General features: G+C 36.5%; 1 long non-coding RNA gene across 1 annotated transcript in view; it reads right to left on the reverse strand.

Annotated features, from left to right (window-relative positions):
- Nucleotides 1-6,008: 6,008 nt before the first annotated feature.
- The window catches only part of LOC112674974 (uncharacterized), a 184,459-nt gene continuing 164,300 nt past the window's right edge, over nt 6,009-26,167 (reverse strand). The window contains exon 3 of the long non-coding RNA XR_007401989.1: nt 6,009-6,464. This is a non-coding gene — a long non-coding RNA (uncharacterized LOC112674974). The remainder of the gene's footprint in view (nt 6,465-26,167) is intronic.

Below are 26,167 nucleotides of genomic sequence, written 5' to 3' on the forward strand. Positions count from 1 at the left end.
TTAAATGTAAAAAAATAAAATCTATTTTCTAAAAAGTTATTTCACCTTAAAAGAGTCTAAATTAAATACTAAAATTAAAAGGTAATGTGCAAATAATTTTTAAATCAAAATTATTTATTTATTTATTTATTTTTTCTTAGTATTAGGAAAATAATTTTTTTTAATTTATTTTTTATTGGTGTTCAATTTACTAACATACAGAATAACACCCAGTGCCCGTCACCCATTCACTCCCACCCCCCGCCCTCCTCCCCTTCTACCACCCCTAGTTCGTTTCCCAGAGTTAGCAGTCTTTACGTTCTGTCTCCCTTTCTGATATTTCCCACACATTTCTTCTCCCTTCCCTTATATTCCCTTTCACTATTATTTATATTCCCCAAATGAATGAGAACATATAATGTTTGTCCTTCTCCAACTGACTTACTTCACTCAGCATAATACCCTCCAGTTCCATCTACGTTGAAGCAAATGGTGGGTATTTGTCATTTCTAATAGCTGAGTAATATTCCATTGTATACATAAACCACATCTTCTTTATCCATTCATCTTTCGTTGGACACCGAGGCTCCTTCCACAGTTTGGCTATCGTGGCCATTGCTGCTATAAACATCAGGGTGCAGGTGTCCCGGCGTTTCATTGCATTTGTATCTTTGGGGTAAATCCCCAACAGTGCAATTGCTGGGTCGTAGGGCAGGTATATTTTTAACTGTTTGAGGAACCTCCACACAGTTTTCCAGAGTGGCTGCACCAGTTCACATTCCCACCAACAGTGTAAGAGGGTTCCCTTTTCTCCGCATCCTCTCCAACATTTGTTGTTTCCTGCCTTGTTAATTTTCCCCATTCTCACTGGTGTGAGGTGGTATCTCATTATAGTTTTGATTTGTATTTCCCTGATGACAAGTGATGCAGAGCATTTTCTCATATGCATGTTGGCCATGTCTATGTCTTCCTCTGTGAGATTTCTGTTCATGTCTTTTGCCCATTTCATGATTGGATTGTTTGTTTCTTTGCTGTTGAGTTTAATAAGTTCTTTATAGATCTTGGAAACTAGCCCTTTATCTGATATGTCATTTGCAAATATCTTCTCCCATTCTGTAGGTTGTCTTTGAGTTTTGTTGACTGTATCCTTTGCTGTGCAAAAGCTTCTTATCTTGATGAAGTCCCAATAGTTCATTTTTGCTTTTGTTTCTTTTGCCTTCGTGGATGTATCTTGCAAGAAGTTACTATGGCTGAGGTGTTGCCTGTGTTCTTCTCTAGGATTTTGATGGAATCTTGTCTCACATTTAGATCTTTCATCCATTTTGAGTTTATCTTTGTGTATGGTGAAAGAGAGTGGTCTAGTTTCCTTCTTCTGCATGTGGATGTCCAATTTTCCCAGCACCATTTATTGAAGAGATTGTCTTTCTTCCAATGGATAGTCTTTCCTCCTTTATCGAATATTAGTTGCCCATAAAGTTCAGGGTCCACTTCTGGATTCTCTATTCTGTTCCACTGATCTATGTGTCTGTTTTTGTGCAGTACCACACTGTCTTGATGACCACAGCTTTGTAGTACACCCTGAAATCTGGCATTGTGATGCCCCCAGATATGGTTTTCTTTTTTAAAATTCCCCTGGCTATTCGGGGTCTTTTCTGATTCCACACAAATCTTAAAATAATTTGTTCTAACTCTCTGAAGAAAGTCCATGGTATTTTGATAGGGATTGCATTAAATGTGTAAATTGCCCTGGGTAACATTGACATTTTCACAATATTAATTCTGCCAATCCATGAGCATGGAATATTTTTCCATCTCTTTGTGTCTTCCTCAATTTCTTTCAGAAGTGTTCTATAATTTTGAGGGTATAGATCCTTTACATCTTTGGTTAGGTTTATTCCTAGGTATCTTATGCTTTTGGGTGCAATTGTAAATGGGATTGACTCCTTAATTTCTCTTTCTTCAGTCTCATTGTTAGTGTATAGAAATGCCACTGACTTCTGGGCATTGACTTTGTATCCTGCCATGCTACCGAATTGCTGTATGAGTTCTAGCAATCTTGGGGTGGAGACTTTTGGGTTTTCTATGTAGAGTATCATGTCATCGGCGAAGAGGGAGAGTTTGACTTCTTCTTTGCCAATTTGAATGCCTTTAATGTCTTTTTGTTGTCTGATTGCTGAGGCTAGGACTTCCAGTACTATGTTGAATAGCAGTGGTGAGAGTGGACATCCCTGTCTTGTTCCTGATCTTAGGGGAAAGGCTCCTAGTGCTTCCCCATTGAGAATGATATTTGCTGTGGGCTTTTCATAGATGGCTTTTAAGATGTCGAGGAATGTTCCCTCTATCCCTACACTCTGAAGAGTTTTGATCAGGAATGGATGCTGTATTTTGTCAAATGCTTTCTCTGCATCCAATGAGAGGATCATATAGTTCTTGGTTTTTCTCTTGCTGATATGATGAATCACATTGATTGTTTTACGGGTGTTGAACCAGCCTTGTGTCCCAGGGATAAATCCTACTTGGTCATGGTGAATAATTTTCTTAATGTACTATTGGATCCTATTGGCCAGTATCTTGTTGAGAATTTTTGCATCCATGTTCATCAGGGATATTGGTCTGTAATTCTCCTTTTTGGTGGGGTCTTTGTCTGGTTTTGGAATTAAGGTGATGCTGGCTTCATAGAACGAATTTGGAAGTACTCCATCTCTTTCTATCTTTCCAAACAGCTTTAGGAGAATAGGTAGGGTTTCTTCTTTAAACGTTTGATAAAATTCCCCTGGGAAGCCATCTGGCCCTGGACTCTTGTGTCTTGGGAGGTTTTTGATGACTGCTTCAATTTCCTCCCTGGTTATTGGCCTGTTCAGATTTTCTATTTCTTCCTGTTCCAGTTTTGGTAGTTTGTGGCTTTCCAGGAATGCGTCCATTTCTTCTAGATTGCCTAATTTATTGGTGTATAGCTGTTCATAATATGTTTTTAAAATCGTTTGTATTTCCTTGGTGTTGGTAGTGATCTCTCCTTTCTCATTCATGATTTTATTAATTTGAGTCTTCTCTCTCTTCTTTTTAATAAGGCTGGCTAATGGTTTATCTATCTTATTAATTCTTTCAAAGAACCAACTCCTGGTTCTGTTGATCTGTTCCACAGTTCTTTTGGTCTCGATTTCGTTGAGTTCTGCTCGAATCTTTATTAACTCCCTTCTTCTCTTGGGTGTAGGATCTATTTGCTGTTTTTTCTCTAGCTCCTTTATGTGTAAGGTTAGCTTTTGTATTTGAGTTCTTTCCAGTTTTTGAATGGATGCTTGTATTGCGATGTATTTCCCCCTTAGGACTGCTTTTGCTGCATCCCAAAGATTTTGAATGGTTGTATCTTCATTCTCATTAGTTTCCATGAATCTTTTTAATTCTTCCTTAATTTCCTGGTTGACCCTTTTATCTTTTAGCAGGATGGTCCTTAACCTCCACGTGTTTGAGGTCCTTCCAAACTTCTTGTTGTGATTTAGTTCTAATTTCAAGGCATTATGGTCCGAGAATATGCAGGGGACAATCCCAATCTTTTGGTATCGGTTCAGACCCGATTTGTGACCCAATATGTGGTCTATTCTGGAGAAAGTTCCATGTGCGCTTGAGAAGAATGTGTATTCAGTTGAGTTTGGATGTAAAGTTCTGTAGATATCTGTGAAATCCATCTGGTCCAGTGTATCATTTAAAGCTCTCGTTTCTTTGGAGATGTTGTGCTTAGAAGACCTATCGAGTATAGAAAGAGCTAGATTGAAGTCACCAAGTATAAGTGTATTATTATCTAAGTATTTCTTCACTTTGGTTAATAATTGATTGATATATTTGGCAGCTCCCACATTCGGGGCATATATATTGAGGATTGTTAAGTCCTCTTGTTGAATAGATCCTTTAAGTATGATGTAGTGTCCCTCTTCATCTCTCACTACAGTCTTTGGGGTAAATTTTAGTTTATCTGATATAAGGATGGCTACCCCTGCTTTCTTTTGAGGACCATTCGAATGGTAAATGGTTCTCCAACCTTTTATTTTCAGGCTGTAGGTGTCCTTCTGTTTAAAATGAGTCTCTTGTAGACAGCAAATAGATGGGTCCTGCTTTTTTATCCAGTCTGAAACCCTGTGCCTTTTGATGGGGTCATTAAGCCCGTTCACATTCAGAGTTACTATTGAGAGATATGAGTTTAGTGTCATCATGATATCTATTCAGTCTTTGTTTTTGTGGACTGTTCCACTGAACTTCTTCTTAAAGGGGAATTTTAAGAGTCCCCCTTAAAATTTCTTGCAGAGCTGGTTTGGAGGTCACATATTCTTTTAGTTGCTGCCTGTCCTGGAAGCTCTTTATCTCTCCTTCCATTTTGAATGAGAGCCTTGCTGGATAAAGTATTCTTGGTTGCATGTTCTTCTCATTTAGGACCCTGAATATATCCTGCTAGCCCTTTCTGGCCTGCCAGGTCTCTGTGGAGAGGTCTGCTGTTACCCTAATACTCCTCCCCATAAAAGTCAGGGATTTCTTGTCTCTTGCTGCTTTAAGGATCTTCTCCTTATCTTTGGAATTTGCAAGCTTCACAATTAAATGTCGAGGTGTTGAACGGTTTTTATTGATTTTAGGGGGGGATCTCTCTATTTCCTGGATCTGAATGCCTGTTTCCCTTCCCAGATTAGGAAAGTTTTCAGCTAGAATTTGTTCAAATACATATTCTGGCCCTCTGTCCCTTTCGGCGCCCTCGGGAACCCCAATTAAACGTAGGTTTTTCTTCCTCAGGCTGTCGTTTATTTCCCTTAATCTATCTTCATGGTCTTTTAATTGTTTGTCTCTTTTTTCCTCAGTTTCCCTCTTTGCTATCAACTTGTCTTCTATGTCACTCACTCGTTCTTCCACCTCGTTAACCCTCGTCGTTAGGACTTCTAGTTTGGATTGCATCTCATTCAATTGATTTTTAATTTCTGCCTGATTAGCTCTAAATTCTGCAGTCATGAAGTCTCTTGAGTCCTTATGCTTTTTTCTAGAGCCACCAGTAGCTGTATAATAGTGCTTCTGAATTGGCTTTCTGACATTGAATTGTAATCCAGATTTTGTAACTCTGTGGGAGAGAGGACTGTTTCTGATTCTTTCTTTTGAGGTGAGGTTTTCCTTCTAGTCATTTTGCTCAGTGCAGAGTGGCCAAAAGCAAGTTGTATTGGGAAAAAGAGAAAAAGAGAGGAGAGAAAGAAGGAAAGAAAAGAGAAAGAGGAAAAAAAAGGGAAGAAAAAAACGAAAAAAAAAAGAAGAAAAAGAGAAAGAAAAAGAAAGGAGAAAAAAAGGGGGTGGGGGAAGGAAACAAATCAAAAAGCAAAACAAAACAAAAAAAAAAAAAAAAAAAAAAAGAACCACGGGGCAGTATCTTCTGATTCTGTGTACTTTAAGTCCCTTGGCTTCTCCTGGAAGTTGTCAGTCTAGCTCGTCTTCTGGGGGAGGGGCCTGCTGTGCTGATTTTCAGGTGTTAGCAGTTGGGGGAGCTGCTCTGCCCCTGCCTGGTGCAGGGCTCAGTGGGGGTTGTTTACCCCGTGAGGCCCCAGGAGGAACAGCCCTAGTGGCGGGGCCAGATCTGCAGCCCTGGATTCAGCTCCCGCAGGAACTCCGGAGCTCTCCGTCTGCAGGGCCTGGAGGCTCCGGGGCGGGGCCGCTGATCTGCTCAGGTCGGGGCAGGAGCGTCCTTGCTGTCCTGGGCCCTCCCGGCCTCTGCCTGTCCCGGAGGAGGCCGGATCCTGGGCTGTGTCCCGGCGCCCTGTGCTCCGGAGCCTGCGCTGGTGGATTCGCGCTCCCGGGCCGCGCAATCCCCTCCGCGGAGCTGCCGCCCGAGCCCCCCCGGAGCTGCTCCCGCCCCGCAGGCCCCTCCGCACGGAGCCTCTTCCTCTGCCCGAGCCCCCCGAGCTGCTCCCGCCTCGCAGCCCCCTCCGCGGAGCCGCCCCCGAGCCCCCCCGAGCTGCTCCCGCCCCGCATGCGGCCCCCTCCGCGGAGCCGCCGCCCGAGCCCCCCAAGCTGCTCCGGGTCCCGCCGTGCGCGCTGCAGCCCTTAGGGAGCTCGGCGCATCTCCTGGGGCGCAGGTGTCTGTTACTGTCCCAGGGAACCCGAGGCCATCCCCGCCCTCCTGGGTCCTGCTCCACCTCCCCGCGAGCCCCTTTCCGCCCGGGAAGGTCGGTGCAGCTCCTGCGTCTCCGGGACGGGGCTCTCCTGTCCTGGGGACACTCGCCCCGGCCTCAGCCCGGCTCCTCGCGGGCCCCTCCCCCTCGGAGGCCTTTGTTTCTTTACTTCTTTTTCCCCGTCTTCCTACCTGATAGAAGTGCGATCTCTTCTCACTGTAGCATTCCAGCTGGCCTCTCTTTAAATCTCAGGCCGAATTTGTAGATTTTCAGGATAATTTGAAGGTTTTCTAGGTAGTTTGGTGGAGACAGGTGATTTGGGGACCCTACTCTTGCGCCATCTTGCTCCTCCCCCTAAATCAAAATTATTTAAATAAAACCAACATTAAATTTAGGTTCTAAAAATTTAATTAAATCTTATTAAATACTTATCAAAAAATAAAACTATTTCTAATTCTGCAGTTTAACTTTTATACAGTTGCCACTGTAAAGAATGAGTATCCTACTTCACCCCTGATAGATTTGGATTTTTAATAGTAACATGAATTCATTAATAGAGCAAAAGGTTTCCCAGGCACCTTGTAGCATTGTTGTGAATGCTGTGCTAATTTATGGTTATTATGGAGCAGGATGAACAGTTAAAGCACAAAATACTTCACAAACTGTTGCATTCACAAACTGTTGAAAACACTTTATTTTGCAGAAATCTATTTCATATGTTTTCTGAGAATTAGACATGTTAATTAGTCTTTTCTTTTACCTTTTCTTAACAACTTTCAAATACACAGTACAGTATTATTAATTATATTCACCACGCTAAATATTATATTCCCATTATTTTATAATAGGACATTTGGTCATTTTGATAGCTTTCACCAATTCCCCACCCTCTATCACCCCTCCTCCTATCAAACATCAATCTGTTCTCTATATTTATAAGCTTGTTTTTTGTTGTTCTTGTGTTGTTTTGTTTTAAATTCTCACTTATATGAAAAATTAGATCATGTGGTATTTGTCTTCCTCTGATTTATTTTACTTAGTATAATGCTCTCGAGATCCATGCATGTTGTTGTAAGTGGCAAGATTCCATATTTTTTTATGACTGAATGGTATTCCATCATCATCCATTTTTCACCATCATCCATTTTTATGACTGAATTGTGTGTGTGTGTGTGTGTGTGTGTGTGTGTGTGTGTGTGTATGCAATGGAATGTGTATGTATATAAAAAATATATATATATAATATATAATGGAATACTATATATAATGGAATACTATTCAGTCATACATATATACCTTATCTTCTTTATCCATTCATCTAACAGTGAAGTCTTAGAATGTTCCACATCTTGGCTTCTGTTGGTAATGCTGCAATAAACATGGGGGTGTGCATTTCTTTTCAAATAAATGTTTTCATTTTCTTCAAATAAATACCCAGAAGTGAAACTGCTGGAATCTATGGTAGATCTATTACTAATTTGGGGGCCAGCCTCCATACTTTTTGCCATAGTGGCTGGACCAATTTACCTTCCCACCAACAGTGCACAAGGGTTCCCTTTTCTCCACATTCTGGCCAGCACTTATTTCTTATCTTTTTGATAACAGCCATTTTAACAGGTGTGAAGTGACATCTCATTATGATTATGATTTATATTTCCCTGTAATGAGTGATACTGAACTTCTTTTCATGTGCCTGTTGGTGTATGTCTTTGAAAAAAAATGCCTATTCATCCATTCATATTCTTTCCCCATTTTTAAATGGATTTTTTTCCTATTGAGTTGTGTAAGTCATATATATATATATACATATATATAGTTTAATTTATTTATTCATGAGAGACACAGAGAGAGTCAGAGACATAAGCAGAGGGAGAAGCAGGCTCCCTGCAGGGAGCCGGATGTGGGATTTGATCCCAGAACTCCAGGATCACACCCTGAGCTGAAGGCAGACACTCAACTGCTGAGCCACCCAGGTGTCCCTATATATTTTGGATATTAAACCCTTATCAGATATATAATTTGCAAATATTGTCTTGCCTTTAGTAGATTGCCTTTTCATTGTGTTAATGATTTCCTTGGTGGTGAAGAAGTCTTTCAATTTAATATAATATCACTTGTTAATTTTTTTATTTTGTTGCCTTTGCTTTTGGAGTCAGATCCAAGGTATCACTGCAAAGTGCAATGATGTCACAGAGTTTATCACCTTTGTTTTCTTCTATTCTTCTAGGAGCTTTATATGGTAATGGGTCTTACATTCGTTCTCAATCCATTTTGAGTTAATTTATTGTATATGGTTTAAGATAGTGATCTAGTTTTATTCTTTTGCATGTAGTTCTCCAGTTCTCCCAGCGCCATTTTTTGAAAGGTTGTACATTTTTCATTGTGTACTCTTACCTTCTTTGTCACAAAATAATTGATCTATATGCTTCAGTTTATTTCTGGACTGTCTTTTCTGTTCCATTGATCTATGTGTCTGTTTTTATGCCAATCCCTACTGTGCTGGGGGCAGCCCCAGTGGCTCAGGGGTTTAGCGCCGCCTTCAGCCCAGGGAGTGATCCTGGAGACTGGGTATCAAGTCCCACATCAGGCCCCCTGCATGGAGCCTGCTTCTCTCTCTGCCTGTGTCTCTGCCTCTTTCTCTCTGTGTCTCTCACGGATGAATAAATAAAACCTTAAAAAGAAAAGTCCCTACTGTCTTACTTACCATAGCTTTGCAATGTAGTTTGAAATCAGGAAGCATGATGCCTCCAGCTTGCTCTTCGTTCTCAAGATTACATTGGCTGTTAAGGGTCTTTTGTGGTTCCATAGAAGATTTAGGATTATTTATGCTATTTCTGTGAAAAATGCTATTGGAATTTTGAACGGGATTGCACTAATTTTGTGAATTGCTTCAGGCAGCATGGACATTTTAACATTCATTTTTCTAATCCCTGAGCATAAGTACCCTTCCATTCATTTGTGTCTCTTTTGATCTCTTTCATAAATGCCTTAGAATTTTCAGTGTACAAGTCTTTTACCTCCTTGATTAAATTTATTTCTAGCTATTTTGTTCTTTTTTATGGTTGCAAATGGGATTGTTTTCCTAATTTCTATGATAGTTCCTTGTTAGTGTATAGAAATAAAGCAAATTTGGGGGGGTCTCTGGGTGGCTCAGCATTTTAGTGCCTGCCTTAGGCCCAGGCTGTGATCCTGGAGTCCTGCGATAGAATCCCACATCGGGATCCCTGCAGGGAGCCTGCTTCTCCCTCTGCCTGTATCTCTGCCTCTCTCTCTCTCTCTCTCTCTGTGTCTCTCATGAATAAATAAATGAAATCTTTAAAAAAAATTTTTTTGCATATTAAGTTTGTATCCTATAACTTTACTGAATTTATTATTTCCAACAGTTTTTTGGTGGAGTCTTTAGGGTTTTTTATATATAAACTCATGTTATCTACAGATATTAACAGTTTACTTCTTCCTTTCTAGTTTGAATGCCTTTTATTTCTTTTTCTTGACTCACTGCTCTGGCTAAGACTTCCAATACTGTGTTGAATAAAAATGTTAGAGTGGGCATCCTTGTCTTGTTTCTAATCTTAGAGGAAGGCTTTTAGCTTTTTACCACTGAGCATGATGTTAGCTATTAAATCTTTGGTAGACTACTTATCAAGCTGTTATGTGCTTTTTCATTCTACCTGACATTCCATATCTCATTGCTGCTTAAAATTTGGATACATCTATAAATATGATTCTTAATTACTCCTCCACCAGACAGGGACTGGTTATCTGGATGCTCTTTTTATGATTTCAAATCAAAAATCTACATTTTGTTTAATTATAGAAATTCCTAGATATTCATGCTGTGTGCCAACCCTGTGATGAACACTTTTTTGCATGTTGATTTTAATCCTTACAAAAACTTTTAAGGAAATATTATTTTTCAAGAGAACTGACAATCATAGAAAGTTACTGTACAAGATAAATGTTGTCAGCACAAATACCTGGAATGAGAAAATGTAAAAATAACAGAAGTTGAAAAAAACTCAAGCCAAACTATTATGTTCTGGTGGGCAAAAGAAAATTAAGTAAATGAGTAGCAAACAAAGTACAGACTCATTTCAGATTTTGATAGTTTGAGGAGAGAATCATCTAAAGAGGAAAGTGTTTATCCACAATGTCTACGTTTAGTTGAGCTGGATTCACCCTTGAGAAAAAGCTGAACAAATGTGTATTTTCAGCACTACTCTAAATAAAGTAGCTATAGAGCTTTCCAAGTTTGACAGCAAATAGTCCCAGATAAGGGTGTTAGTTAAGAAATAGAATAAGTAAATAAGGAAAGATTTAGTGCTGGAAGGAAAAAAGAGGAACATTGAATGGTTCAGCTTTCACACCTTCTGGATGGCCAGACAAGACAGTTTTTTTGTTGCAAAAACACCAAGCCTAGAAATGCAGACCCTTCCAAGCCTCTATAGGCTAAAGCAGTTTGATGCCCTCTATGCCAAGCTGCTAGCAGATTACAGTTAAGGTAATGCCAAGACTCAACGTTGTTTCAGAACTACCAGAAAAATTTCACTGGAATTTTAAATAACATGCAGCACAAAATATAAGATCAGTAGTTAAATAAGGTTAAAATTTATAGAACACCTCCAGTATGTTCAAATGTTTCTGTTCATCTAATTCTTACTCAAAGGAGGATTTATGCATGTTTTCCTAGAGAAGTAAGTGTGTACTTTCATAGTGGTTTTAATAAGTATAATATATAGTATTTTATATATAAATATACATTAATATATTTAGCAGAGAACTAGCAATCATAATTATTGCACTTTTCTTAATAGTTGTATAAACAGATACTTTGTCTATAATCACTCCATTTTAGAACAGGATTTTACTTCTGTGACATTTAATACAGTTTAATGTTCATATCTGTTTAACAAATCTATTGTAACATTTTGTCATAGTCCACATTTATCTTCTGCCTCCCACCATAATCCAGACATTCATCCCAAAATAACTAACTCAACATAAGCATATGGCTCTATGACTTAACAAAAGAGCAATGTATGTCATCTATGGCTTTCTCACTAATTTTTGAAGCTTTGGCTTATAAATGTACAATCTTCTTAACACTGTATTAAGCATAGTTATTAATATTATCTATGTAAAACTAAGCATCATTTAGACCATCAATCAAATTCATAGGAAAATTTCAACAAGCATAATGCCTAAAATGATAAAGCATTTAAGCACCTAACCATGCATGAAGCTCTCAGTGCTGAAAAAATTAATTACATAGCTCTGGGCCCCTGACCTGTAGTAGTTTTACAACCTGAAACAGACAATGAATTACAGTCATGTCTATGTAGGTCATATGGTTGACAGAAAAGTAACCATAATCTTCAAAGAGTTAAGACATTCACATCTGATGATTTTAGGGGGAAAAAACTTAGGGTAAGTATCCCCAATGAGACTTTCTCAGTCTCCTGTTCAGGAATGAAACAATTACATCCAGTTCATAAAATTTCTCTTTTCAACATTATCATGTGATAGATATCACAGAGAAAGGCAACCTGGCTTTGTTCAGTATGGAGATTTCTCTGCAATAGATGTAGCATCATAAGCAATGATGTCCAGTCTTTCACAGATTTACCACCACAATCTTCCACCCACTAACTCCAGCATCTCATTCAGGGAACTTATCACCATTGCAATTAAATCATGGAGTACTTGCTTTACTGCATGTTTAATGTCTGTTTCCCATGCTAGACTACACACTCTATGACCCTAACTACCTACTTGCAAAGCTAGCATGTGGTAGTTCTTCTGTTAATGTTTCTGAAAACAAGAAAGTGAGAGAGGGTTGAAAGGAAAAAAGAACTCTGACCATAAGACATTAAGTATAATTCACATGAGACTTCTTAACACATTTAGCAAATGCTGACTAATAACCAGACTAATAGATAAGCACTTTGAGACCCTCTGCTGGCAAATTTCTTCACCTCAAACCATAACCATTGACATTTTTGCATTTACTGAGAAGGTATTTCAGATTTACTAATCCTCAGCCTGCACTTAAATCTTCAAAGGACCCAGAAATTCCTTTTCTAAGCTATCATATCAAATCTGCATCCCTTCATTGGTGTGACTCTTCTCCCTGGTTATTGGGCTGTGACCTCCTCATGCCCCACTTTCTGAGAAGCACTTGCTAAATTAAAATGATTGACCGTATAAAATAACCTCCACTGCAAAAACAAAAGCCACCTTGTCATCAATTGTCATTCTGGCTCCTTAGTCACTGGATAATTTTTTTTTTAAGATTTTATTTATTTATTCATGAGAGACACAGAAAGAGAGGCAGAGACACAGGCAGAGGGAGGAGAAGCAAGTACCATGCAAGGAGCCTGATGTGGGACTCAATCCTGGGACTCTGGGATCACACCCTGAGCCAAAGGTAAATAAATACTCAACCACTGAGCCACCAAGAGTCCCATCACTGGAGAATTTTTAATGTCTTAACCAGAGTTTCATCACATTCCATTGACTCTTCAGGGACCAGGTGTCCCTTACACCAGAGCTGCTGAAAATGGGATCCCTGAGCCAGAATCAACATCATCTCAAACTTAGAAATATAATTATTTTTTGCCCAATGTCTTAAAACAGGATATCTGGAAATGACCAAAACTCTCTGTTTTAGCATGCTCTTCTTATGAGTCTTGTGTATGCTGAACTTTAAGAAGTATGCCCTGTAACACCTCTGTTTTACTGGTCTATGACATAGACATTGGTCCCTCATTCTTTCTTAGGTACAGTTTGTTGCTGGAAAATATGAAGCAGCTAGGCTAGACATTCCAGTACCCTCCCCTCTCTCCCTATGCTCCATGCTCATCAGTTTCCCAGTGGGAGAAGTAATTAAGAGCTTACTTTCTAGACTTGACTTGCCAGTATTTGATTCCTAACTCTACCATTTGATAGCCCTGTGACCTCAGGTAACTTATTTAACCTCTCTGTGACTTGGTTTCCTCAACTCTAAAAAAGGAGTAGTAATATCACCAGCTAGACCCTGAGATGTCACCTTTACTGCCCATCTGCTTTTCCTCACCAACTTTCATCCCACATTTTCCCTTAAACTCTTCTTTCTAGCTTCTCTCTTAACTCAGGCAAATGCAAACCAAAACTACCATCAAACAATAGTGCCTGCTCTGTCAGGAACTTCAGCACCCCCAGACCACCCAGATCAGTTTGAGCTTAAACCTTGATACATGCCTGCACACATGGACCACGGTGTGACCTCCAGAATGACCTCCAGTGGAGAAGAAACACAATCCTGATTTTCAGAACATACAATGTACATATAGGCATGATTTTTAAGGTGCATGAGTGACCTTATGCCCACCTCTACAGAGAATGACAAGGCTTCCCTATTTAAATATTCATCCTACCCTAAATAAAAGGAATTCAACCACTCTTGGTCAGAGACTTATGGCTTTGTAAGTTATTCCCCAGTATCTCCCTGTTTGCTGCAAATAAAGTTGACTTTGTACTCCACCAGGTGTATCTGTGACTCAACAAGGAGCAAACTCATGTTGGTTCAGTTACAATAATAGTATCCCTCTCATGCGGTTGTGGAAAAGACTGAGTTAATATATATTCAAGAGCTTAGAAAAATACATGGCTTTAACAAGGGCTGTGTTTATTATCATTTAAGGCCAATTGAACTCAGGCTTCTTTCACTATCTAGAGAATGTAATTTTTTTTTTTTTTGCCTGTCATTTTTCGTCTGGGAGAAAAAAATCCATGCTGAATGTTTCATGCAAGCTAAATTCTAGTTTCCATGATGGTGACAAGGGTTTAGCCTCTTTGAAAGTATTTTCCTAATTTGAAGTGTGGGAAGGCAATATAATGGCAGAATTACACCAACGTATTTACTTTTATTTGTGGGCCCCTCTCTTAGCAAATGAGTTACAAACATTCCACATCTGTCATGAAATGTTGATGCGCACAGACAGGACTGACTCCCTAGGTTCCCTCTCATGAGAGCAGAATATATTAATTAAATGGAAGTAAATTCCAAAGAGAAAAGGTAAAGGAAAACTCTACCAGTTGATTTATAGTCTCGACAAGATACAAATATGGGTAAGATCCCATTATAATGAACTCCACTGGACCTATAATTTGCTTTTGCTTTAATTACATTTCATTGTTGTGAATATATTGCTAGAAATCCTATCCCTAGTCAGAGAAGCTAGAACGGAAACTCTGAGATGGGTAGTACTCTGGCATGAATTAACAAATGAAAAGAAGTTCTGAACCCAAGTAGGAAGGAAACAAGTATAATGAGCTCACTACCCTCTGCTTTTTTCTTTTCCAATTACTAGTGGTCAAATCTTTGGTTTGGCCTTAGATGGTGTTTTACTTCCTCTGTGGATGACTGTATAGATGTGGTTGTGTTTGTATTTATGAGTAATCAGGACATCTACAGTGTTGAGAGGAAGGAAATTGAATACTGTTAATTTTATCAACCAAAAGAATTAGAAACCTTTAAACTCTTTTGTTTCACCTTTAAATGCAAATAATTTATTTGGAGATAGCAGGCAGACATAAAATTATCAAATAGATTCACTTTTTGTCAAGATGTATTTTAACAAAAACAAGACCCTGTTAGTTTGGGCCACATGCCACCACATGAAAATCTCTCTGTTTTCTGAATGCTAATCTATCGCGAAATATTTGTAAGACTGACTGATTCTATGATATCTAAATCTGTCTTTAATCCTCTATTTAGGCCTCTATTTCATGTATTCAAGGTTTAGTATTAAACTACAAAGTCAATATTGGATATTTGTACATATACAAATTTTATATGTACACACATACATATATGTACACGTGTATATTTAAGGTAGTTTAATTCTTAACGTTGCAGTTTTTTGAATTTTAAATCTCATTGACATTATACTGTTAAAATAGATAACTAAAATGTGCTAGTTCATTCTATTAAATCCACACATTCAGCTTAAAGGAACATGTCCTAATAACTTGGAATGGATTAAACAATATACATATGCGTATTTTCTCTTCAACATTATTTGTGAGTGAATAATTAATACAAAATGAATGGCAAACAAGAAATTACTTAGTGAGGGATAAACATGTAATAGAATATTTATAATAATTAGAAATTATGCTTATGAATACCATGAACCAACATGAAAGGCAAATTACACAATCAAGATAAAGGAAAAACTGAGATCCAAAATTGTTCATACAGTGAGACTGAAAAAAAAGATGTGTATGAAAGAGATAATACAACAAGATTAATAATGGTAGAATAATGACTTTTTGTATTTGAAACTTTAACTGCACTTTTTTTTTCAAGATTTATTTATTTATTATATATATAGAGAGAGTGTGTGTGTGTGTGTGTGTGTGTAGGGGGTAGGGGAAGGGCAGAGGGAGAAGGGAAGCAGACTCTGCTGAGTGCTGGAACCCTTGGGGCTTGATCTCAGGACCCTGAGATTATGACTGAGCTGAAACTCAACTAAGTCCAACACTTAACCAAGTGAGCCACCCAGGCACCCTTGAAACTTTAGCCTTTATCACCAAAAAACAATCTTTCTTATTTCAATATAACTCAAAAGTGAAAGCATTTTTTGTTTCAGCTAGAATCTTACATACATATCACTTGAAATGATTGAATTAAAATGGCTTAAATATTTTGGTAGAGATTTTCATTATACTAAATGAAATGTAAGAGAATTTGGCTTCTAAGATTTTTTGAATGACAAGTATACATTCCTGTAGTGTTTTTACAATGGTGTTATACTATGTGAAGTCATGTAGAATATAAGAGCTTACAAATTATGAGCTATGTTATAAACTATCATGTATATTGTATGTACTTTAAGTAAATATGTAACAGGCAGATTTATTGAGTGTCACAGGGGGAAAAAAAAAGCAGTTGATTCATTAGTTCTGCCTGACTAGACACTTATAGTATATAAGTTAACAAAAAACATTTTCATCTGAATATTATATACTTTGATTTTTCTAAAAGAATGTGTACCATTAAAAATTACTATATTTCTTAAGATACAAATCTTTTTCAGTGAAATTCTCTTTTTAAAAGCAATTGTTTAATGAGTATAGTTAAGAGGCTTTTGTCTGGAGTTTGATTTTCCTGTGTGATTGAACTCATCAATTTCCATCTCAATGACATTAACAAATATAGGAATGCTAACAGGATTCTACAGTCTTTCTGTTTACTCTTCCCTTATGACTAGCTTTCATTTTAATATAAGCATGGTAAATATAATTAACAAAATTGGGTGATTTACTTTCATATAACTCAATTCTTGAAATATGAGCCTCTTTGATATGAGAGAACCATCATTGGACAGATCCCCATTGTAAATGCAAATCAATCCTATTTTTTCTCCATGAGACACTGGCATAACTCTATGAAAGAAAAAGGAAGGGAGTAAGCCTGTCATCATAATGAAAAAATATTAGATAAATATTAATTTCCTACAATAGAATATTTGGTATTTTTAAATAATATTTGGTATTTTTTATTTTTAAGTAATCTCTACACCCAACATGGGGCTCAAATTTACATCCCTTAGATGAAGAGTCACATGCTCTACCAACTGAGCCAGCCAGGTGCCTCAAATACTTGGTATTTTTAATCAATTATATTTCAATTTATTAGTATGGATTTTCATTGTAGCATTATTTTGTGACATCAATAAATTGTACATAGTTTAAATGGTCAAAATGAAATGACAATTTCAATTATGGCTGATTATAACTGTGGAATATTAAGTATGCAGTAAAAAAAGAATGAGTAAATATAGTCTACTAACCAAGAAAGATGTCCATAATATATTATTTTTAATAAAAGTAACCTCTATTTAGTTCATTATGTTTGGCAAGATTCCATTTTAATTTTTAAAATGTATTGTAGGATATCATTAATGGTGTTTATACATTTGTTTGAGATGCAGAGAAATGTTCAATTCTTAGTTTTTAGAACTTTCAACATAATGGAATTATAGGCAATTTCTACTTTTTTGCTTTATCTTTATTTTCTTTATTTTTACCTTTATTTTCTAAAATTATAGTTTTCTAATAATGAAATTTGTATTAGTTGGAGAAAACCTTGATAACTACGAAATATTCTGAAATTACCTTTAGTTACATAACCAAGAAATTATCAAAGTGAATACTTTGGTTCATGATCTTCTAGTATTTAATAATTTTTTCATAATTTTTATCAACAGTCTCAAACTTCCACATGCATCAAAACTATCTGGATGGCTTGTTAACACACAGGTTGCTTGTCTGCATCCCCAGAGTTTCTGATACATTAAGTCAAGTAGGCCCCAAGAATTTGTATTTCTAGAAAAATCCTAGATAATGCTGATGTTGCTGGTCTAGACACTACATTTTGACAGCTACTATTTGATATTTTAGGAACATTCTGCATTGAACATCATGTATTTTGAGTATTCTATTAACCTCACATTATAAATATTCCCCCATGACATTAAAATTTCTTGAAAATATTTGCATTGCTTAGTTATGTTATTTCATACAAATAAACCACAATTTAACTCATAATTTTTATGTGAATATGTGTATTTTATCTATTTTTATCACCACAAATAATTCTGAAATAAGACTTCTCATAACAAATACTCTCTATTTCCTCTAGGAAATTTTGTAGAAGCAAAATACTGTAGCCTAGATTATGAACAGTTTAGGGTTCTATTTCCAGAAAGTTTGTACCAATTTGTAACAGCAGTCTATGAGACTATCCACTACCCCATACCTGCATTCGTAAATTCACAGTTTTGGCTAAAGTTTTTCCAAGTTGACCTTGTTAAATTTAACAAGGGAGATCAAAGAGAGTAATGCTAATCAATTTCCAAATAATTTTTATGATACTTATCCAATCTATAAAACAATGTCAGTATTAGTTGTGTCCCAGATTAAATTTACGAAAAGTTCTTTTAGGCCACTATCAAGAGGGCAAAATTCGTCTTCTGTCATGTTCGAATATACATCAAAAGGAAACCAAAGATGTACATTCCACAACTAAAAAACAAATCTTTTTGGCATTTTTTTTTAGACTTTATTTCTTCCCTACAGTTCTCTACATTTTAAAGTAAAGTTGATATATAGAAATGATCAAACATAGAAACTTTTGAAATACGAAGGAGTGGCACCATCCCATAGTAGTTTTTTCTGGAACTTTCTTCCCATCTGACTTTTGCACTGTATTTGACAGGTTTACCCTATGTTCTGATTAACATTGACTTCTTCCCCTCTCTGGAGATTCCTACAATAAAGAAACTTTCCTATGAATTTCATGGATGGAGGAAGAGAAAATAAGATATTCATAGATCATGTGTATTTAGCCAATTTTAAAAATATCCAAGGATTCAGATCCATGACAAATCCCTTTTACTTACTATCTGGTGATTTGGGGCAAATTTACTTCTTTCTGTGCTTCAACCTCCTTATGGAAAAATGACTAATTCTTATACATTTGGGGTCTTGCCAATATTAAACAAAATATCCTATTTAAAGCATTCTGCACATGGTAGGCACTCAATAAATGGTAATTACTATTCTCTTTCATCCATCAGCACTTGGAATACTGTAAGCATTCACTGAATGAGGGATGGAATGAGAAGATGAATATAGGTATGGATGCATAACTCTACCTCTAAAGCAAAATCCAGCAAAAGCTTCCAAATGCTCTGCTTCCAGGCCCTTAGACCAGGAAGACATAATGTAATATATTATTATTTCCTCTGAATTTCTTACTCTACTCTCACCTGAAACATCTTTGCTCATGTCTCTTTCACATGGCACAGCAAAATCCTCCCTCAAAAAAAGGCTGGGCAAGATGAAAAATGGGCATGAGTTTCTGGAAAGAGAAGACGTTCATCAGAAATACAACCATATTTAACCAGTCTTCTTTTTGGACTGGCAGGGTACTTTGTATTGATGCCTTTTAATGTGAATTCTTGTATTTCCCCAGTAAGTGGCATTTCAAAGCCGACAGCTCCAGCTGTCCACAGTTCCTCCCTCCACTAACTCATGCCCAACAGATGGTGCAAATAGCCTGGCATAGATTCACTGGATCAGTGTTAGGAGAAAAACCTTGCCAGACGGCTGATGGGTTCTTTGAAGTTGTTCATTCTGGCAACAATGGATGGCTAATAGCATAGCCTTGGCCAAACAAAAAGATATGAACTGAAGTTTGAGAGCAAATTTGGAAGACGGGCTTTTCTATCTTTTATGGGGCCTGCAATTATTTTCTATTAGCAATATTTTTTTTTTACTAACATTGTGTTAGAGCCATGTCATTCTCTCGCTTCAGATCCCCATTGCCTGAAGTTAAACTCATTAATAGTGCTCAGATGACAGTGGAAAAAACATTGTGATGAAGATCCCTGCACCTAAATCCTACCCACATTTGCCCCTTTAAATTTGCTGGGTAATCTTAGCCAAGACATTGATGTACTTTGACCATCAGATTTTTCATCTTTTAAAAAATGAAAATATCTTTCTTTATGTCAAATAGTGATTTTGAGAAACATATAGAATAAAAATGTATAGGAGTTATCTAGAGTAACTATTATAAAATGTTATGAAGTTTTCAGTGTTAAGAACAACATAAGGACCTACCATGAGCAGGTATGAACTCTTAAATGCACAGAGGTTTACACAGATATATGTACTCTCATCCCTTTGGATGGCTACTGTGAGACAGGACAGGATCAGAGGACAGTGGGCATTATGGAATGAGAGATTCACCAGCTCGCACTTACCAGCTCAGCAGTTTACATTAGAACCATATTAATTCCACAGTCCGTTAAAATCTGTTCAAATCTTGGATTGATCTAAAAATTCTTGCATAATGTGAATAATTTTAGAATTTTGGATGGTATTATTTTTTAAAAAATAAAATATTTTTTAGTTTGTGGAACCATCAAACCAGTCATTACCATCCTAAATAATAGGACCTAAACGCAGTCTCATAAATATGTACTAGAATTCATAATTAAATTTAGATTTTTATTCCTCCCAGCAAATTGTAGTTTCCAGAATCAGAGATTTTGACTAATGCATTTCTGTATCCTTAACTCTGAAAGTCAGCCTAAGATGGCCTCGCTATTTAATATGGATATCCAATTCTGAAGTACAATCCTTATAGATTTTCCTACCTGAACCAATTTCTAATTGTATCTGAGTCTGAGAAACAGAATTATTGAAATCACCTTCTCTCTTCTTTTTAAATCCTGTGTCTACATTTCCCAGAAAACACCCTATAATGCTTTATGTATGTATTCACAAGCTACAACATCCAAAAATGCATTGAAATATATCCTAATTTTAAAAATATATATATTACTCAGCCATCAAAAAGAATGAAACCTTGCCATTTGCAATGACATGGATGGAGCTGAGAGTGTGTTATGCTAAGTGAAATAAGTCAGAGAAAGACAAATACATTATCTTACTCATATGTGGAATTTAATAAAGAAAAAAGATGAACAAAAGAAAAGGAGGAAAGGAAAAAAGAGGAGAGAAGAAAAGCCATAAGAGACCCATAATTATAAAGAACAAATAGGGTTGATGGAGAAAGGTGGGTGAGGTGGGTATTAAGGAGGGCACTTGTTATCATGAGCACTGGTTAATGTATGTAAGTGATGAATCACTGAATTCTACTCCAGAAACCAATATTGCACTGTATATTAACTACCTAAAATTTAGGTTAAAAAAAAACTTAATTAAAAAAAATTAAAAAGAGGGAAGACTGAATCTTTTTTCTCTCTGCTTACCAAAATTAGTTTTGCAAATTAATTGTTAGATTTTTTTTCTCTTTCTCCTTTTCACTAAGAATTAGTTTATGGGAGGGCTAAGGATATTGAAGTTAAATGCCTTATTACCCTGAAACTGATTATTTTCAATAATTTATTCAAAAGTTCACTTAGTTCTTACTATTATCAAAATAATCTATTCAAAATTGAAAGTAAGGAGTTATTGGTTTTTTTTTCTTTCAAATGAATTTGAACATAGACATCATGCTAAGGGTTAGAATGTTGGCTAATAAAAATGAATGAAAATTTTCCGGAGGCCACTGTTACCTGAAAGACCATTGTAATAGTCGTCCGTTTGATCCAAAAATGGAAGCCACTTTAGACATTTTGAACTCTCCCAGGAAATTCAGAGCCTCAGGGTTACAAGGAAGCTACCATCAATGATACCATCTGCCTGCCTCTTCAAAGGAGGGATTTTGAGGAAGACACTCCCAAACTGCAAAACCCACCTCAGCCATCTGCAGATACCCTTGTGCCTGACCTGGTCCATCTGCAGATTAACAGTTTCTCCTCTTCCCCATTTTGAATCTTCACAAAAGCGTCTAACTGGCAGAAAACTGGAATCCTGCAGGCAGTGGAGTCCTAGAAGTGTGGTCTCCAGGCTGCACAGGGTGCCCACAAAACAGGAAACATCACTGGCACTTCAACTTATCTCTCCTCTCCATCTTGAGCCAAAGGAGCCAAATCAAAGAACACAAAGCAGTTCTAGTGTAAAGTTTCCTACATACTGTCTTTCCAGACAGCCCTTGTAAGAGCTCTGCCTTTGCCAGGAAAGAAATCTTCATGAGGAGAATGTAAGAGCACAAAGATTTATTCCTGCACTAAAAAACCAGCACAATGCCTTCCCTCGAGCACATAATGCCTTGGTTAGAAATATAAGACTTGTTATTTTTTAACGTGTTGAGCAACTACTTCGTGCCAGGGACTTGGCTTAGGACCTCATAAAATGTATTAAATCCTTGCAACTTGCCTGTAATGATGCTATTGTTCTATTTGTTCTATTTTACAGCTAAGAAAATTGAGATTCAGAGCAGTTAAAAGCAAATAGTTCAAGGCCCATAGCTCAATAGTGCTAGACATGCCCCAGGTGTATCTGGTTCAAATGCTTTCATTCTTTCTGCTACAAAAGGAAGGTGGTAAGATAGTCTATTTTGAGGGTAAATTAATTACTGTAAGAAAACAGATGCTAAAAGCATTCAGAGGGATGAACAAAAGGAAGTCCCTATTGCATGATCATAATCACTAATTTCATTCAGCCAGGAGCCATATTATTATTCTGTGAAAATCTGACATTTGTAATAATCACAACCATATATTTATCTCACAAAAAATATGTTTGAAAGCCTAAAAACTCAGGAAAAGTAAATTCTTCATCCAAAATCACAGAGTAAGTTATATTTAGATTCAGTTTAACTCTTATTTTTATCCCCAAAGACAATTTAGAATGTAGCTCTTTAAAATGTTAGGTCTTTCTTGCTAGTTAACAGGGCCCTGGTAACTTGGGGTGTAAAGATTCAAAATTGAGTTAAAATACTTCTCATAGACTTTCTTTAACCAGCATCAATTTGTTACTACTAAACCTAAGCTTCAGGAAAAAAATAAAAATAAATAAATAAATAAATAAATAAATAAATAAATAAATAAATACTCAATCTTTTTTGCCCTCAGATTAATGAAGCAAGCTTACATGTATAAAGAGCACTTTAATTCCCTCTGATATTTTCATTATGGATTTCTTTGTAGAAGAACTCAATTGCAATAATGCATATGTAATTTGGTAAACAGAACTGAAAATATGGCATCTTAGGGACCCCCCCTTTACTAAGAGAAAGGCTGAATACACAACAAATTGAAAGGTAAGACAGTCCTATTCCTCAACTTCCTCAATTCTTTAACAAAAGCAAATGTTTCAATTTGTTACCAGACTGTAAAGAATAGATAACTCAAATAAAATTCAAGAAGAAATTTAATAAGAGGAGGAACACTAGTAAAGTTATCTTATACTCTCTAAGTATTATATGATGCAAAACAAGCATTGTAAAATATCCTCTCAAGAGTTTCAATCCTTTGTGACCTAAAATTAAATCAGTGTAAAAACTTGTGAAATCACTAGCACAAATATTTCTCTATTTGGAATTTTTCATATGTAAATATCATGCTCTAAGTCTTAGATTAACTGGGTATTACAGAAAGGCAACAAGGCTGAACCAGTGGGAAAGGTCTTTCTCATAGGATATATTTTTTTGAACGATCAAAGTATATAATGATATATACACAACACAGGCAAAGTCTATATCACTATCTTCGAAGTAATAAGTCATAGTGTTTATACATTGAAATTGAATGATTTTTCTCTATCTGATGTGGACTAAGAAAATAAAAATGAACTTATTGTAGGTCTTGATTTTTATGTTCAATTAGTTCATGTTTTAGAAATTTTAAAAGGATTTTTGGTTTTCATTTGGATGTAATTCAACTGCATTTTCATTTGAATTTATGACAGGCTAGCCTTGTTTTCCACATTTCATAGAAACATACGCTCCAAGGATTTCAGTATCCTCTTCAGGAGCTTATGGGGTCAATAAATAATACCCCTTTCTTTTCATCTTAGGTTCAGGACCAATTAAAAATAAAGCACAGAAGATAGACAGATGGAGATTTAAAAGAGGTTTATTGCTGATAAAGCAGATTAGAGAATGTGGCTTTAAACTTGCACCTAAAGAACTTCCCAACACTCCATCCCTTATGTATATAGTCACATAGCCAGTGACAAGCAGGAATGCAGGCTTTTGCCATTCCTGGGAGTTCACTTGAGTACAGGAGAAAGAACAAAAATGTATGAAGCTACTCCTAAAAATAGAAAATGAATGGCTGAGTGAGCCTTTCCCATTCTTTCTCCTCAACCTGTAATCAGTGAGGAGGAGTGAGTGATGTGTCAGCAAAAAAATCAGTAGCACTATGCTAGCACAGACCCTCTGCATGGTAAAGTAACATGCTCTCCCTTCAAAGTTACAATGGAATACAGAATCAGTGAGGGCACGTGGCTTATAGATTAATAGTTTGCCTTAATCCTTCTTCACTTATTAAATGTATTTGTGTCTTTTCCTGCAAATAGCACATACAAATAATTTGTATTCCTTTTCTAGAAAATGTTTCCTGCTTATTTTATTTAGTCATGTATTTTGATGGTGCCATCATTTTAGGGGGGTTTATGTGAGACTGACAGCATAGAGATTTGAATTTTGCATTTGTAAAGATCTAAAATAGTCATGATTAAGTATTTTGGAGACATTAAAACTAGTTTTAAGAAGCTATTATTATGATAAGAGGAGGGGCTCTATCAAACCAGTTATGGGAAAAGCAAGATGAGTTATATAATCTCCTTAATTATGTAGAATATTGTAAAATATTCAAAATTAAATTTTAAATGATTATTCAGCGACATCAAATATTCATTATATAATCACTATTTAATCATTGTTCATAGTTGCTAATCCATTGTAATTCAAGTTGAAGTTAAAAGAATATGCTAGACTTGCAGGTTAGCCTATTACATTTTTCTGATCTTGTAGTCCAAAAAATGATCAAAAAAAATTGGTATTATGATTTTCCTGTCTACTTCCCTTAATATTTCTAAAAAAGGGAATGTGTCATGAAGAACTGTTATCCAAATATACAAAGAAGGCTTAAAATTCATTAATGAGAAATAACCTGATTAAAAATGGGTCAAAGGTCTTAACACATCACCCAAGAAGATACACAGATGGAAAATAAGTATGTTAAAAGATGCCCCTCCCTGTCATATGTAATCAGGGAAATACAAATTACAATAGCAACGGGTTATCAGTACACACTTGACAAGGAATTAGAACAATAGAAACTCATATTCTTTGCTGATGGGAATGCAAAATGGTGCAACTACTTCGGAAAACAGTTTGTCAATTTGTTACAACATTAAACACACTCTTAATATAAGATCAAACAATCATGCTCCTTGGTATTTACCCAAAGGAGTCGAAAACTTATGTCCACACAGAAACCTGCACATGGATGTTTATAACAGCTTTATTCCTGATTGCCAAAATGTGGGAGCAACCAGGATGTCCTATAGTGGGCAAGTGAATAAACTGTTGTATGTCCAGACAATGAATTATTCAGCACTTAAAAGGGATAAGCTATCAAGCTGTGAAAAGCCATGGAGTAAGCTTAAATGCATAATACTGAGTTAAAGAAGCCCAATCTGAGAAGACTACATACTGTGTAATGTCAGTCATACGACATTATGGAAAAAACAAAACTATGGATCTAATAAAAAGATCAGGGGTCTTCGAGGATTGGGTTCAGGAAACAGATGAGTAACTAGAGCACAGAGGATTTTTAGGGCAGTGAAAATATTCTGTTATATACTATAATGATCGATATAGGTCATTATACATTTGTCCAATCCCATAGAATGCACAATACCAAGGGCAAACCCTAAGATAAGCTATATATATTAGTTTATAGATTACTTTTTTCTATTTACATATTGCTTATTTACATATTTATATATGTTATATATAATAAATGTACCACTCTTATGGCGGATGTTAATAATGAGAGAGGCTACAAATGTATGGGGGCAGGAGGTATATGGGAAGATCTCTGAACCTTCCCCTCAATTTCCTTGTAAACCTAAAACTGCTTTAAAAAAATAAAGTCTTTAAAAAAAGTGATGACTGTCTTTCTCTATCTTCCTTGATGCTGATTCTCTATCAGCATCATCTATCAAGTGGAATCATAATGGGTTGTGTATTAGGTAGTTTGGGCTGCCCTAACAGAATGTCATAAGTTGGAACATCTGCCATCAGGATGTGAGCATGGATGATTTCTGATGAGAGCCCTGTTTTTCATTTGCAGATGGCCATCTTTTTTCTGCATCCTCACGTGGCAGATCACAGAGCTCTCATATATCCTGTCATAAGAGCACTAATCCCATCATGAGGGCTCCAGCCTCATGACCCAATGACTTCCTTACACCTTACTTCAAATACCATAACATGGGGAATCCAGCTTTCAACATAGGAATTCTGAGAAGACATAAATATGTAGTCCCTAACAAGGGATCCTGGAATTCAGCATTAAGGCACTTCTTGTGACTAAAATAACACCAGACCTGTCACAATTAACAGAGAAAACTCATTTATA

Source organism: Canis lupus, chromosome 14 (genome assembly GCF_003254725.2).
Source record: "Canis lupus dingo isolate Sandy chromosome 14, ASM325472v2, whole genome shotgun sequence".
NCBI lineage: Eukaryota > Metazoa > Chordata > Mammalia > Carnivora > Canidae > Canis > Canis lupus.